Source organism: Dipodomys spectabilis, unplaced genomic scaffold (assembly GCF_019054845.1).
Source record: "Dipodomys spectabilis isolate Male_0828 unplaced genomic scaffold, ASM1905484v1 ptg000228l, whole genome shotgun sequence".
Classification (NCBI taxonomy): domain Eukaryota; kingdom Metazoa; phylum Chordata; class Mammalia; order Rodentia; family Heteromyidae; genus Dipodomys; species Dipodomys spectabilis.
Genome location: NW_024870905.1, coordinates 1,148,135 through 1,161,535, shown reverse-complemented (window position 1 = coordinate 1,161,535; position 13,401 = coordinate 1,148,135). Strand labels below are relative to the sequence as shown.

Genomic DNA, 13,401 nt, shown 5'->3' with positions numbered 1-13,401 from the left:
CCATATTTCTTAAGGAAAACATCAAACAACATGATAAGGCAACTATTCGTGATCTTTTAAAATGTACCTTATTATTTGATGAAATTTACTTTATTAGCTAAAGTTTAGGCTTGAAATATGGAAGGCTGATCTATATAACACATTTCTGGAAGGCATCTACTGAACAACACAAATGGTGGGGGCTACTATTTCTATAATTTAAGGAATAGTTGAACCTGTTTGGTGTTAGTGCTGGATAATAAATCAACTCTATTTTAACTTGCTCCTTCCACTTGAAAAACTTGTAATGTTACTAAGTATCATCTAATCGTCAAATGTTATTTTGGCGAATGTTCCTTTAAAAAGTTTATTTGAGGCGCTGGGAAGGTGGCTCTGTGGTAAAGCACTTGCTTGCATGCATGAGGTCCTGTGTTCAATTCCCCAGCATCACATGACCAAAAAGAAAAAAATCTGGAAGTGTGCTGTGGCTCAAGTGGTAGAGTGCTAGTCTTAAGCTGAAGAGCTGAGGGACAGCGCCCAGGCTCAGAGATCAGGCCCCATGCCCGGACCCCCTAAAAAATTATTTGAATAGGAATATATTTTCAGGAGATTAAATATAGGTTACCATTGGTTTGAGAATGACAACCTTTTTATACTACATAACCAAGTTTTACTGAAGTACCAGTGTTTTGAAGCACTAAGGATCTTCTCAATTAATGTTTTTCTGAATTATATTTGACTTCTAAGTCAAGTTTTCCTAGCCTTGGTAGAAAAATTATGGATCTATCCTTCGAGGAACTATTTTTTGGCCTACTTACACTGGACTGAAATCTTTCATTAATCATTAGGAGAGGGGTATTAAAAATATTCTTGTGACATTTGTGATCTTGTTCACTAATATGGGCTGGTCATCTGTAAATTGAAAGTGTGAATTACAGAAGTTTCTCTCAGATTTTGTGATCTCATCTTTCATTTTAAGTTGCCTTGCATTTCACAATTGCTTACTGCTAAATCCTATGTAACTGGGGCCCTGCATTATTATAGGAAATGAGAAGTTGAGATGAGTCTTCAATTACTTTCTGTTGGCATGTGGCATGGGCCTAGGTATGAGGACTTGCCCTTGTTATCTGATGATGCAGATAACTGGGACCTGGGATCCTAGGACGCGTGGGTCTTGTAGAAGAATAATACCTTTTGGACATCATATCAGCAAAATTTAGGTATGATCAGAAATATGGAGAAAACCATTCTGAGTCCAGCGAGTTAAAACAATATACAGAGCAGCAGAGTAAAATCCCTTACATATTAAAGGAAAACAACATTTTTTTTGCCATGTGAATTCAGGAGTCTAAGAACACTTAGAAGGTATCACAAGTTTATATCGAAGACATTGCATTGATACTTCTTATATTCTAATATATATTCTAAACTTAATTATTTATATTCCAATCTGTTTATTGTAATAAATATCAATTTATTTGTCAAATTATCGATTAATTCTAGTAAGTTTCATTGAGTGAAACATAAAATTAGCACATATAAATATAAAATATATAACTATATGTAATATAAGGAATGTTTTTCATTGTTCTGTTGTGGTTAGGGTATCAAAGGCAACTCTGTTTTACAGTATTATTCCATTATCTCTACCTCAGAGTTTGGTAGAATTAGAACTAAAGCTTTACCATTTGTAGATTTACAGCCTAGAGGCAAGAGGAAACACTGAGATTAAAACATTACCAATTTAAGGCCTAATATCAAGGAAAAAATATGGACTTCTCCTGGAGCTATGGAAATATTTGGTGATAGAAATTCAGTAGTGTAAGTTCCTGCCTGGTTGGATGGTAGACAGGTCAGGACATTAGGTAATCATGCATAAGAACAATTTTTTCACCTTTTTGGCTTTAGCTACTTTTGAAATGGTAGGTATAATAAACAATTATATTTTGATAAAATACTTTCTAGTCAGAACTGTTTATTTCTCCATGATCCCTTGTAACTAAGATTAGTTTTTTTCCAGTAAGATAATCTTTGCTGTCAGGGTAAGATATTCTGGTTGGTCTGTTACTACATGGAAGAAGGGTAAAGGGCCAGTAGACATTTGTACCAGTAAGACCTCATTTGGGAAATTTTAAGCTGCAAAATTTTAGAAGTAGCTCTTCAGCAAGGCTTACTTTGAATCCATTAGCTCCACAAAGCTAACTCAGTTGATAAATAAGTACTTGAAAAGCCATATCTTTGAATCTAGCTATAAAGGCTTCAAAGTATGATGAAATTTAAAATGAAAAAGACTTAAAATAGTCATTGGCAAAATAATTGCAAGTGTGAGCAATCTACCGAATAATATATTTTTTCCACTATACACAGAATTTCAGAGAAATAAGATCAATAGCATTGTTAGTAACAATAAGGTTTCCTTGTTACAAATAGGCAACCAAGGATATATGCCTGTATAAAGATTGCATCATTAACTACTTAAATTCACAGGATACTACATGCTTCGGCAGCACGTATACATAAATTACAACAATATAGAGATTAACATGCCACTTGGACAGGGATGATCTGAAAATATGCGAGGTATTCCATATTTTTCATTCTTCAGATGCAAGAAATGAAAAACAGTTATTAAAAAGTTGATTACAAAAATACAAGTGTAACAACACATGCGATTCATATAATTAAAAGTTAGTTTGGCATCTTCACCTTAGAAAGGTCTTTACATAGCATAACTTTACAAAACTTTGAAATTAGATAACATTTTAATTTTATCCCAAAGAAATAAAATACTATAAGGACCTAGGAGAAAAAAGAATCTTAAACTGTTTTTATATGGAATGCAATCTGTAAGGACACATTTATTAATGAATTTATATAATATATAACAATGTAGTATTCAAAGTATTATATCTAGGAAAGAATGAAATAGATTATGGACATCTTACAAACAAAATACAGAATATGTTAAAATATACTTTCTTCAGACAAGCACCAGAAATATCTTTAGTTTCTGTACTACTCATTTCAACAGATACGTTAAAATTATTTCTGATTTAAAAAATCACAAGCTCTACAGAAATCATTATAGATGTACACAAACAACTCTTGAATATATTTTGAAATCAAAGTCAGGCAATTCATTTGGAAGAATACCATGGAATCCATGAATTTTTAAAGTAAGATATTGCTGTTGCTTTGTATTGTGAAAATATTTTGTACAGAGACAAAGGATGGACTGGCATTTTTGAAATTTAAGTAACTTAACCAAATCATTAAGACGTAGGAGAACAATTTGTACAGCCTTTCACAACTTCAAAGAGGTAGTCATACATACTTATCTTTTGGCAGTATCAAATGCAGTTTCTTCCAAGTTGTTCTTCAGACCTGGTTTAATATAATGGTTCAACAGAAGGAGATCAAACGTATCTTTGCTGTTTCTATTCCCAGCAGCAAGATGCAAGGGGGTCAAGAGGCCTTTAGTTTAGACACTGGTATCTGCATCATGATGAAGTAATAAAGAAGCCACACTGGTATTATTCCACGTATAAGCACTGTGCAGGTGTGTCCAGCCATTCACAGTTATTGCATGAATATCTACCTCGAGCCACCAACTCATGGACAATGTCTCAGTGTCAACTGTAGGCTTCCCGATGAAGAGCGGTATACTCATCTTCATCCCTAGTATTCACACGAGTGGCCTTTTTGGAAAGATTTCTCCACACTGTAGCAAGCCGATTAATTTAGGCAGCCCAAAGAAGAAATTTGCTTGGATCCTTCTCCATTTTTTTTTTTTTTTGCAAATGATACCATTCCTCACTTTTTCATCTTGTTCCTTGTCTTCATCAGAATTGCCTAACCAGAGACGTTGAGTACCAGTTGGAATGAGGTGTCCATGTATTTCCCCAATAGTTCACATTGGTTGAACTAGTCAGAAAAAACTGGTGAATTTTCTGCATCTTTTTTTTCACCATGATTTGTTTTCTCTTTTTCCATTTTTACTATTCTAAATATTCTAACTGGAGAGTAGAGAATTGATAGAAAGCAGAGGAAAGATTTTCCTCCGTATTAAAAGGTACAGACTGAAAATGAGGACCAGTGGTGTCTTCATGTGCAGCTTATTCTAGGAATGAGAAAATAGGAAATAATACCTTCTATGTAAATGATTTGAGAAATGGCAGAGCAGAAAGTGAAATGATGCAACCAAAAATATAAAAGCAAAATAAATTAGGATAATTATGGAGCAATCATATTATCTATGAGAACCTTGAAAGAGAGAGAGGAAGAGAGAGACATGTGTAATGCACTAACTAGCCACAATATCCATGCCTCTGATCAATTTATAGAGCAAACAATTTTATTTTTAAAAGAGATGGAAATAGAATTTATAGTGTGTCTCTTTATGATGTGCAAAGTTATGTATTGATATACATTGCATTGATCACTTTTCTGTTACTGTGAGGAAAATACCTGCAAAGAACATCTCTGAGGAGGAAACTATTATATTGACTCATGGTTTAAGAGAACACAGTTTAAGAAAAAGTGTCTCCATTGTTTTTAATTATATTTTTATTATCTTAAATAATTGTACAAGGGAATTTCCATTCCACAAATCAGTTTTTATGTACAATGGATCTTTACATAACTTCCCCACACCCTTCCAGATCTCACCCCAGTTTAATTTTTTCTACTTTCATACTATCTGTATTGAATATTATGCCTTCACTCTCTTACTCCATAACTCTTTTTAATCCTTCCCTTTGAATTTTCCTCATAACTTAAGTGATAGTTTCCTGGTATTCATTTTGTTGGATTAAAAATTCAATTTTATAAGAAAATTCACCTTTTAAATTCTCCTCTGCAAATAGCATGCTTTGGTTAATATTGCTGTGAAAACTTGTATAAAGTTCTATCTTCCAAATATGAGACAGAACATGGGTCCTTTGTGTGTGTCTCTGACTTAGTTTACTTAACATATTTTTAGATCTATCCATTTCTTTGCAAATAATGTAACAATCTTCATAATGGATGGGTGTAATAGAATTGTGTATATGTGCCACACTTTCTCTAACCATCCTTCTGCCAAAGGGCATCTGGGCTGTTTCCATAAGTTTTCTACGGTGAATAGTGCAGCAGTGAACATGGTCGTGAAAGTGATTTTACTGTAACCTTTTGGAAGAATTCATCACTATCTTTCTGGGAACAATCTTCTAGCCAGTTTTCCAGAATAAGCATATCCCTCTCTTCATCTCCATTAGAACGTATTGCAAATCCTCAAAAACACACTACCCCCTACAGGTCACAATAAGCTAAAACCACACGGTGCCCATATTTTTTCAATACTTTTTTTCATAATTGTACATATTATTTAGTGAGAAACTTCTATGTACTTTTCTAATGTGGGAATGAGGGATATGACAATAGTGTAAAGGTAAGAAATATGCAATTTAATTAGCTATTATCATATTTAAAATCATTTTCAGCTCTAACTCATAACCTCACTTACTATTATTTTAATCTTTATTTGATTACTTCATCTATCCTCTAACTTATAACAGGTGAGTTAAATACAAAGGCAGAAACTGTGGTTTGATTTTGACATTCATGTGTGAGGATGCACAATATGGATAAATAGATTAATTGGATTTAATAGCTATTATCCATTTTGTTCAAATACAGATGATTTTGCCAAACTGATTCTCACAATTCATATTACATTCAACAACAAGAAACGTGTGACAATTCCCTTTGTTTTGCTCCTTATTAACTTTTGTTTCCATTTTATTTTATTTTTGTTTATTTATTTTTCATCTGTCGTGGGGCTTGAACTTGGATCTGGGTGCTTTCCCTCAGCTCTTCAGCTCAAGGCGAGCACTCTACCACTTGGGCCACGGTGCCACTTCCGGTTTTTGAGTGGTTTATTGGAGATAAGAATCTCTCAGACTTCCTTTTCTGTCTGCTTTGACTTGCAATCTTCAGATCTCAGCCTCCTGAGTAGCTAGGATTACAGGAATGAGCCAAAGGCACCCGGCTACCATTTTATTTTATAATGTAGGATGATTTCACAAATCTATTGTAGATGCAAAAATATGCTAAAATATTTCTATCCGTATGCATTGATATATACATACACACATATATTACACAGGTTATAAAGATAATTTATAACTTCTGTAACTGCACAACTTACTAAATTATTAAAATCATTGATGGCTCATGGCTGGAATCCTGGTTACTCAGGAGGCTGAGATCTGACGATTGTGGTTTGAAGCCATCCTGGGCAGAAAAGTCCATGATCCTCTTATCTCCAAACAACCAACAGAAAATCAGAATTGGAACTGTGGATGAAAGTGGTAGAGTGGTAGCCTTGAGAGAAAAAGCTCAGGGACATCACCTAAGCTCTTAGTTCAAGAAGTACAATCTACCTAAAAAATCTATTTAATTTACCCCTGTGTAAGTAGAGTATTTCCATCACCCAAGTGCACATCCATACTCATTTGCAAGGTAACTGTTTTGTCTGAAGTACCACAAAACATTATCACTTAAGTAGAAAGTATTGCAATGTGGGTTCATTCTATCTCTCTCATGGATTTTTCTCCACTCAAATACTCAAATCTTACAATTATTTAAAATCATAGTTTTTTCTTTAATACCCATAATATTAGAGTTTGAATTGAGTGTCTTGTGCCCCCAAAATGGTTGTTCTTACCACTTTGTCATGTCCTCAGACTTAAATTATTCTGATTATTTTTCAGATAGAATCTGGCTTCCTACTTGTATCTGATTTTGGGCTCAGTACACTTTATGTTATTCTTCCTGGAATTTAAAATAACAGGTGCATGGCATTGTGTACAGATCTTTCTGTCCAGTCTGGGCTTTAAGCACTATCCTTACAACAGTTCACTCCCATGTAGTCAGGATATTCATAAGCTTGTCATAGTTTTTTTTTTATATTTGCATTTTCTGCAGGTTCTTCAGTACTGAATTAATTTATGTTTTCTTGGGTTGTTTTGTTTCATTTGAATATATGGATTATTGTTCTTCACTTTTCCTTTTGTTTCTTTCACTCATGTTCTTACCTAAAGTGCTGAGAAACCAATTCTTCTTTCTCAAGATAGTCAAGATGAATATTATTTATTCCAAAGAAATTTCAGTAATATTTAAACACCTCATACCTATGAATAGTATACAAATGCTAAGTTTTGAGAAGGGTCTTTTTATTTGCCCAGCAGTCTTTGGCATACACAGACAGATCATGAATTTTATGAAGTTAGTAAAACTACAGATGCTCGCCAGAAGGAGAAAAACCTGTTATTGTTTGACAGGGTCTTCCCTTCTCATGAAAGAAATATGCTGCTTGATGCAGGATTACACAAAATCATATTCCTAGGAGGAACCTAAAAATCATCTAATACAACAGACTTGAGAGAGACGAATTGACTTCCTGAATAATTTACTTTTGGGTCAAATAAAAGCAGGCTTCCAAAGCGAGAGTAGACTTTAGAGAAACATGAGTTGTATGTAAATAGGTGCTTAGCTGATTTTGTTAATTTGTAAACTAATACAGGGAAATAAAGTACAGCAAGGTTAAAATTAAAGAACTTCACATTGAAATATTCATTTGTGTGTTTGTGCATGCTCTTGCGAGTACGCGCACACACATGTGCATGTGCTCATGCATACATTCATTATTCTTGAGGCTTGATATTGCGTAGGCATTATTCCTAAGCTTCTGTGCCCAAAGGTAGTGGTCTACCACTTGAGCCACTGTTCCACTTCTGGTTTTTTGGAGATAATCGCATGTATTTTCATGATTTGACTAGCTTTGAACAGTGGCCTTCAGATCTCAGCCTCTTGAGTAACTACCTAAGCTGATTCAGCCTATGAGTAGCTAGTTAAAATTCTGTCTGTCCTCTATGCTTCACTGCTCTTTTATTCTTATCCTGAGGTAATCACAAGCCTAAGTCATATATGTCACTATGATGGGCTGTGATAGCTCCGTTTTGAGAGGTCATGCAGTGTATATAGGAAGCCACTGTGCTCCAACCTATGTCAGTTTACACATCTAGGAGCTCTTGATTGGTGACACGCTGGACTGACTCAAACAAAATTCATTATTTTTCTGATTTTGGGGGGGTGAGTTGTCGTTTGGTTTTGGTATTTCTTTTTATTTTTTCTGGGTTTCCATTATTTTATTTAGTTAATTTTAGGTAGACTTGCTACGTGCCATCATAGCAGAAGGATGGAAGAATACAAAGAATCATCCTCCATATTCTTGAATGAAGAGATCATCAATCAATACCAGATGAAAGAGCTCATCGACCATGATACCAATGGACAAGTGAAGCTGGCCATCCACACCTCACACACATGGAAGTGGCAGTTAAAATACTCCTGAAGGGATGAAAGGTTAAAGTTTGAGGCAGTGACCACTTGTTGCTTGTTTCTGTCTAGCAAAGCAACACGTGGTGGTAATCCAAATACCTGGTTGATTGTGTGCCTTTATAAGACCTGCAAATCCTTTGGTCGGGGCTCTCCTCCTAGGCTCCACTGTGTCAGAGTGTAAGACGAGGCCCAAGCTGCAGCCCGTTTAAATAAAAAAGCTGTAGAGTCTGACTCTCAGTGGTCTTTTTGCTGGGAGGGGGTCCTGCAACCATGGCATAACATATTAGTGGGGTTCGTCTGAGATACCCCCCAAAGACCCCCGAGACCTCATACTCCAAAGGTAAAACAGCGTTGTCTTTGTTAATTTGTCTTGTCCTCTCGTTTGTCTGTTTTACTTTCATTTTCCCTTGTGAGGATATCCCCTCAAATTTGTAAAGGGCTTTCAAAGTGGACCCACTTGCACGACAACCCTGGAGGAACTGAGAGACGTCGCAGATCCTCTTGTGGGGAGGGGGAACCCTGCTGTATGGAGCAGGGGTCCTTGGAACCCCACCGTGAGGGGTGGGGTCCTTGGAACCCCGTTGTGGGGCGGGGGGTGGGGGTCCTTGGAACCTCGGCGTGTGAATTATGGGGCAATGGTTGGTTTGGTTTGGGGCCGGAACTGACCAAGAGACCCTCCTAACCGAGGCCCAACTCGTCCACTGTGGTTCTACTCCTTCTGCTGTGGGGCATGGGTATGGAACCCCACCATGACAGGAGTCAGCAGACCAACTTGGGAGATCTCCACTTTGTAAGCTTTTTTTTTTTTTTGTAACTGTCAGGCTTGCATGTGTTTTGTTTGTACTGTTTATTGTCTTTTGTACTTTATGACTGACAGGACTGGAAACCATGGGCAACACTCCATCTAGCCTCCTCGACTTACAAAAAGAAACTAAAAAAGAGGAAAAGAAAGTGTACCCACTGTTTTTTCAGGGAGATAACTTGGAAGAAGAAATGTTTCCTCACCCATGCTCCCCTTCCCAGGTTCCTTTTGCAGAACCTGAGAATGACCAAGAGGAGGAGGGAGCTATAGAACACTTGGCAACTGCCCTTAAAGTTTCTGAGGGGCCAGTCACTCGATGCCGCAGTAGGATCAACCCCCCATCTAATGCAGCTGTTTTTTCCTTACACGCCGTAGGTACTGTGGATGTGGATGGTCAACAGCAACCCAATAGTGTCCATTTTCTACCAGTCATCTATAAAATTGGCACATCCAAAATGCCCCTTTTTCTGAGAAACCCCAGGATTTAATTTGTTTGCTTGAAACTATTCTCTTTACTCATCAGCCCACTTGGGATGATTGCAGTCAGCTTTTACAGGTTCTTTTTACCACTGAAGAGAGAGACTGTATCTGAGAGACGGGCCAGAAACATATCCGTGGCCCCACAGGAGCGCCTATCACCGATCCTGCCCTGATCACTGCCTATTTTCCTGAGATCCGACCAAAATGGGACTACAATATAGTTGAAGGTAGGGAGCCACTCCTTATCTACCGCCAGGCTCTGTTGGCAGGTCTCAAAGCGGCGGCTTGCTGACCTACTAATATGGCCAAGGTTTATGATGTAAGACAGGGAATAAATGAAAGTCCAACAGCATATCTTGAGCGTCTCATGGAAGCTTTTAATCAATATACCCCATATGAACTTGAGACCCAGGAGTCGACACAGATGATTATGTTTGCCTATATAAGTCAAACTGCACCAGACATAAAGTTGCAGGCTCTAGACAGCCTTGGTGAAAAGTCTATTAGGGATCTAGTAGACGTGGCAGAACAGGTTTACAATAAGAGAAACAGAGGAGCAAAGTCAGGAAAGGAAGGACAGAGAACGTAAAATGGAGCATGAAAAGAGAAACCAGGCCAAGGAAAACATGACAGATTTGTTGGACTCGCCACTATTGCATGCTGAGCATACCAGGTTCACAGATGGCAGCAGTTTCATTCGAGATGGAAAAAGGTATGAGGGCCCAAAAGTCACCACGGACACTGTGATAATGTGGGTAGAAGTACTCCACCAGGGAACATCTGCACAAAGAGCAGAGCTAGTGGCAGTAAAAAAAGCCCTACAAATGGGAAAAGGGAAGAGACTAAACATTTACACAGACAGTCGGTATGCTTTTGCCACCGTGCATGTACATGGAGCCATTTACCAAGAGAGGGGGCTGCTGACAGCTGAGGGAAAGACTATTAAAAACAAACAAGAAATTTTAAGCCTCATCTGAGCCTTATGGGAAACAGCAAATATTGCCATTATGCACTGCCTTGGCTATCAAAAGGGAACTGATTCAATAACCAAAGGAAATAACTTGCCTGATCAGGCAGCTAAGGAGGCAGTCCTCCAGCCCAGAGCGGAAGTACTGACTCTAGTAGACCCAGGGCCACGAGCTTTGCCTCCTGAGCCTCAGTATTCCCAAGAAGACTTGGAGTGGATAAAGAAAATTCCCAAGGCCTATAAACCCCCGGGCAGAGAAGGAAATAATGACTGGTGGAAAACAGGTGAGGGGAAACTTACCTTGCCACAAAGATTGGCCAAGGGGATTCTTAAGAGAATCCATCGGGTCTCTCACATGGGAACCTGAAGAATGCAGGACTTGCTCCGACACTCAGAAGTAAAAATTAGGCAAGGGAACCAACTCATTGAGGAAATTGTTAAAAATTGTAAAGCCTGTCAGCTCACCAATGCCCCCAATCAGCCGGTTACAAAAGGAGCTCGCCTCCATGGAGTTAGGTCAGGTGTGTATTGGGAAGTAGACTTCACAGAAATTAAAACTGGAAAATTTGGATATAAAATTTTGCTAGTTTTTGTAGACACCTTTTCAGTATGGGTTGAAGCCTACCCAACAAAGCATGAGACCACAAACGTCGTGGCTAAGGAGATCCTGGAAGAAATTCTACCCAGGTATGGCTTCCCATCCCCCAATGGATCAGACAATGGACCGGCCTTTATCTCAAAAGTAAGTCAGCGAATAGCCGTGGCATTTGGGATGGATTGGAAATTGCACTGTTCTTATAGATCCCAGAGTTCAGGGCAGGTAAGAATCAGACTCTAAAAGAGACCTTAATTAAATTGGCCTTGGAGACTGGTGCAGACTGGGTATCGCTCCTTCCTTTTGCCTTGTTTAGAATAAGAAATTCACCCTATTGGCTTGTCTTTAATTGCTTGCTAATTTGGATGATACTAAATTTCTGTGTAAGCTTGACTATTTACAGCTGGTGCATAAGAGTATGTGGCCCCAGCTTAAAGCATTATATGATTCTGCTTCTATTCCTACCCCACATTTGTTTAAACCAGGGGACTAGGTGTTTGTTCGAAGGCACAACTTGCGATCTCAGGAACCACGATTGAAGGGACCTTACATGGTGCTACTGGCTACACCCACTGCCCTTAAGGTGGACGGCGTTGCTGCTTGGATCCACTGCTCCCATGCCAGACCAGCTGACCTCTTTGCCCTGGATGACCATGGGGAAACATGGGAAGTCTCCAAGCATCCTACCCAACCACTCCGCATATGCCACAAGAAAAGAAAAATGGGCTGATTGTTATTGGTATACTCATTCAAGATCAAGAGCTGTTGAAGTTTAGTTTGGGGCCAGAGCCACAAGATTGTGGCTCAGGGCCATAAATCAAGGGGGGGGGAATGAAAGGTTAAAGTTTGAGACAGTGACCACTTGTTGCTTGTTTCTGTCTAGCAAAGCAACACGCGGTGGTAATCCAAACACCTGGTTGATTGTGTGCTTTTATAAGACCTGCAAATCCTTAGCTCTGGGCTCTCCTCCTAGGCTCAGCTGTGTCAGAGTGTAGGATGAGGCCCAAACTGCAGCCCGTTTAAATAAAAAAGCTGTAGAGTCTGACTCTCGGTGGTCTTCTTGCGGGGCGTGGGGGGGGGGGGGAATCTTGCAACCATGGCCTAACAGCGAGAGTCCTCCAGTCATCAGTTAAAGAATGAGGTGGACATTTTTAAGAAGGTATGGCACAAACTCACCATCAGGTTGTACCAGGTGATGGAGAAGGAAGAGTATGTATATCTCATCAATGGAACTGGCCAGTAGGAGATACCTTCTGGGGTGGATCTCAAAATCCTGCCGCCTATATGAGGATGAAACCAAGAGGCTCTTCACACAAATTGTAAGTGCTGTTCACTACCCACACCAGAACAGAATCACACACTGAGACCTTAATTCCAACAATATCCTGTTGGATACCAAAGGCAATATCAAAGTCAGTGGTTTTATCTGAGCATCTGGGTCACCCTGGGGCAGTTGCTATCAAATGTGTGTGCTGCTGTGCTATTCCACCCCCCTAAATTTTCCTGCAGGAAAGAAATGATGGCCGGGTGCCAGTGGGTCACTCCTATGATCCTAGCTATTCAAGAGGCTGAGGTCTGAGGATCATGGTTCAAAGCCAGCCCAGGCTGGCTCTATCATCTGACCAGACTCATACTGATACCAAAGACTTATTTGAGGTGGAGATGGCAGTGGATAGAGATGGCTAGCAAATAGTTACAAATCTTCTCAGAATAAGCTGCTGAATGTGGGCCCAGGAACAGAGCAGTTCCAGACAAAGGGGAGAAGAACCCTAAGAGATATCAAAGATAACTTCACTTGAAAGGTAGAAGGCCCTGTTATTGAGATGGGAGAGATTTGTAGGTGGTGTACTAAAAAAAAAGAGTTGTAAGTGGGATCCACGAATTGAGATCAAAACACTGTTTGCCTAGCAAAACCCTCAGTCCAGCCAAGAATACAATTGCATCAACTGCCTTAGATTTCCTCAGGAGGGATTGCATCCACGGGGCACCTTGTACTGCAGTGTAAACTGAATGTTGTAGTTATCAAAGCATGTAATTTTTGTGCATACAAAAACTACTTTAATTACACTTAAACTACATCCTAGTCATTAAAATTTTTGTTTGATTTATTTTATTCTATGTCATATTTTATCTGCATGCTTCCTTAACTTTCAATACTTTATTTTATCCCTTGGCAGTACTGCGGTTTTGATTCAG

The 13,401-nt window shown here is 38.7% G+C and overlaps 1 pseudogene; it reads left to right on the top strand.

Annotated features, from left to right (window-relative positions):
• Window positions 1-2,474: 2,474 nt before the first annotated feature.
• Window positions 2,475-2,574, top strand: LOC122123471 (annotated as a pseudogene).
• Window positions 2,575-13,401: the final 10,827 nt, after the last annotated feature.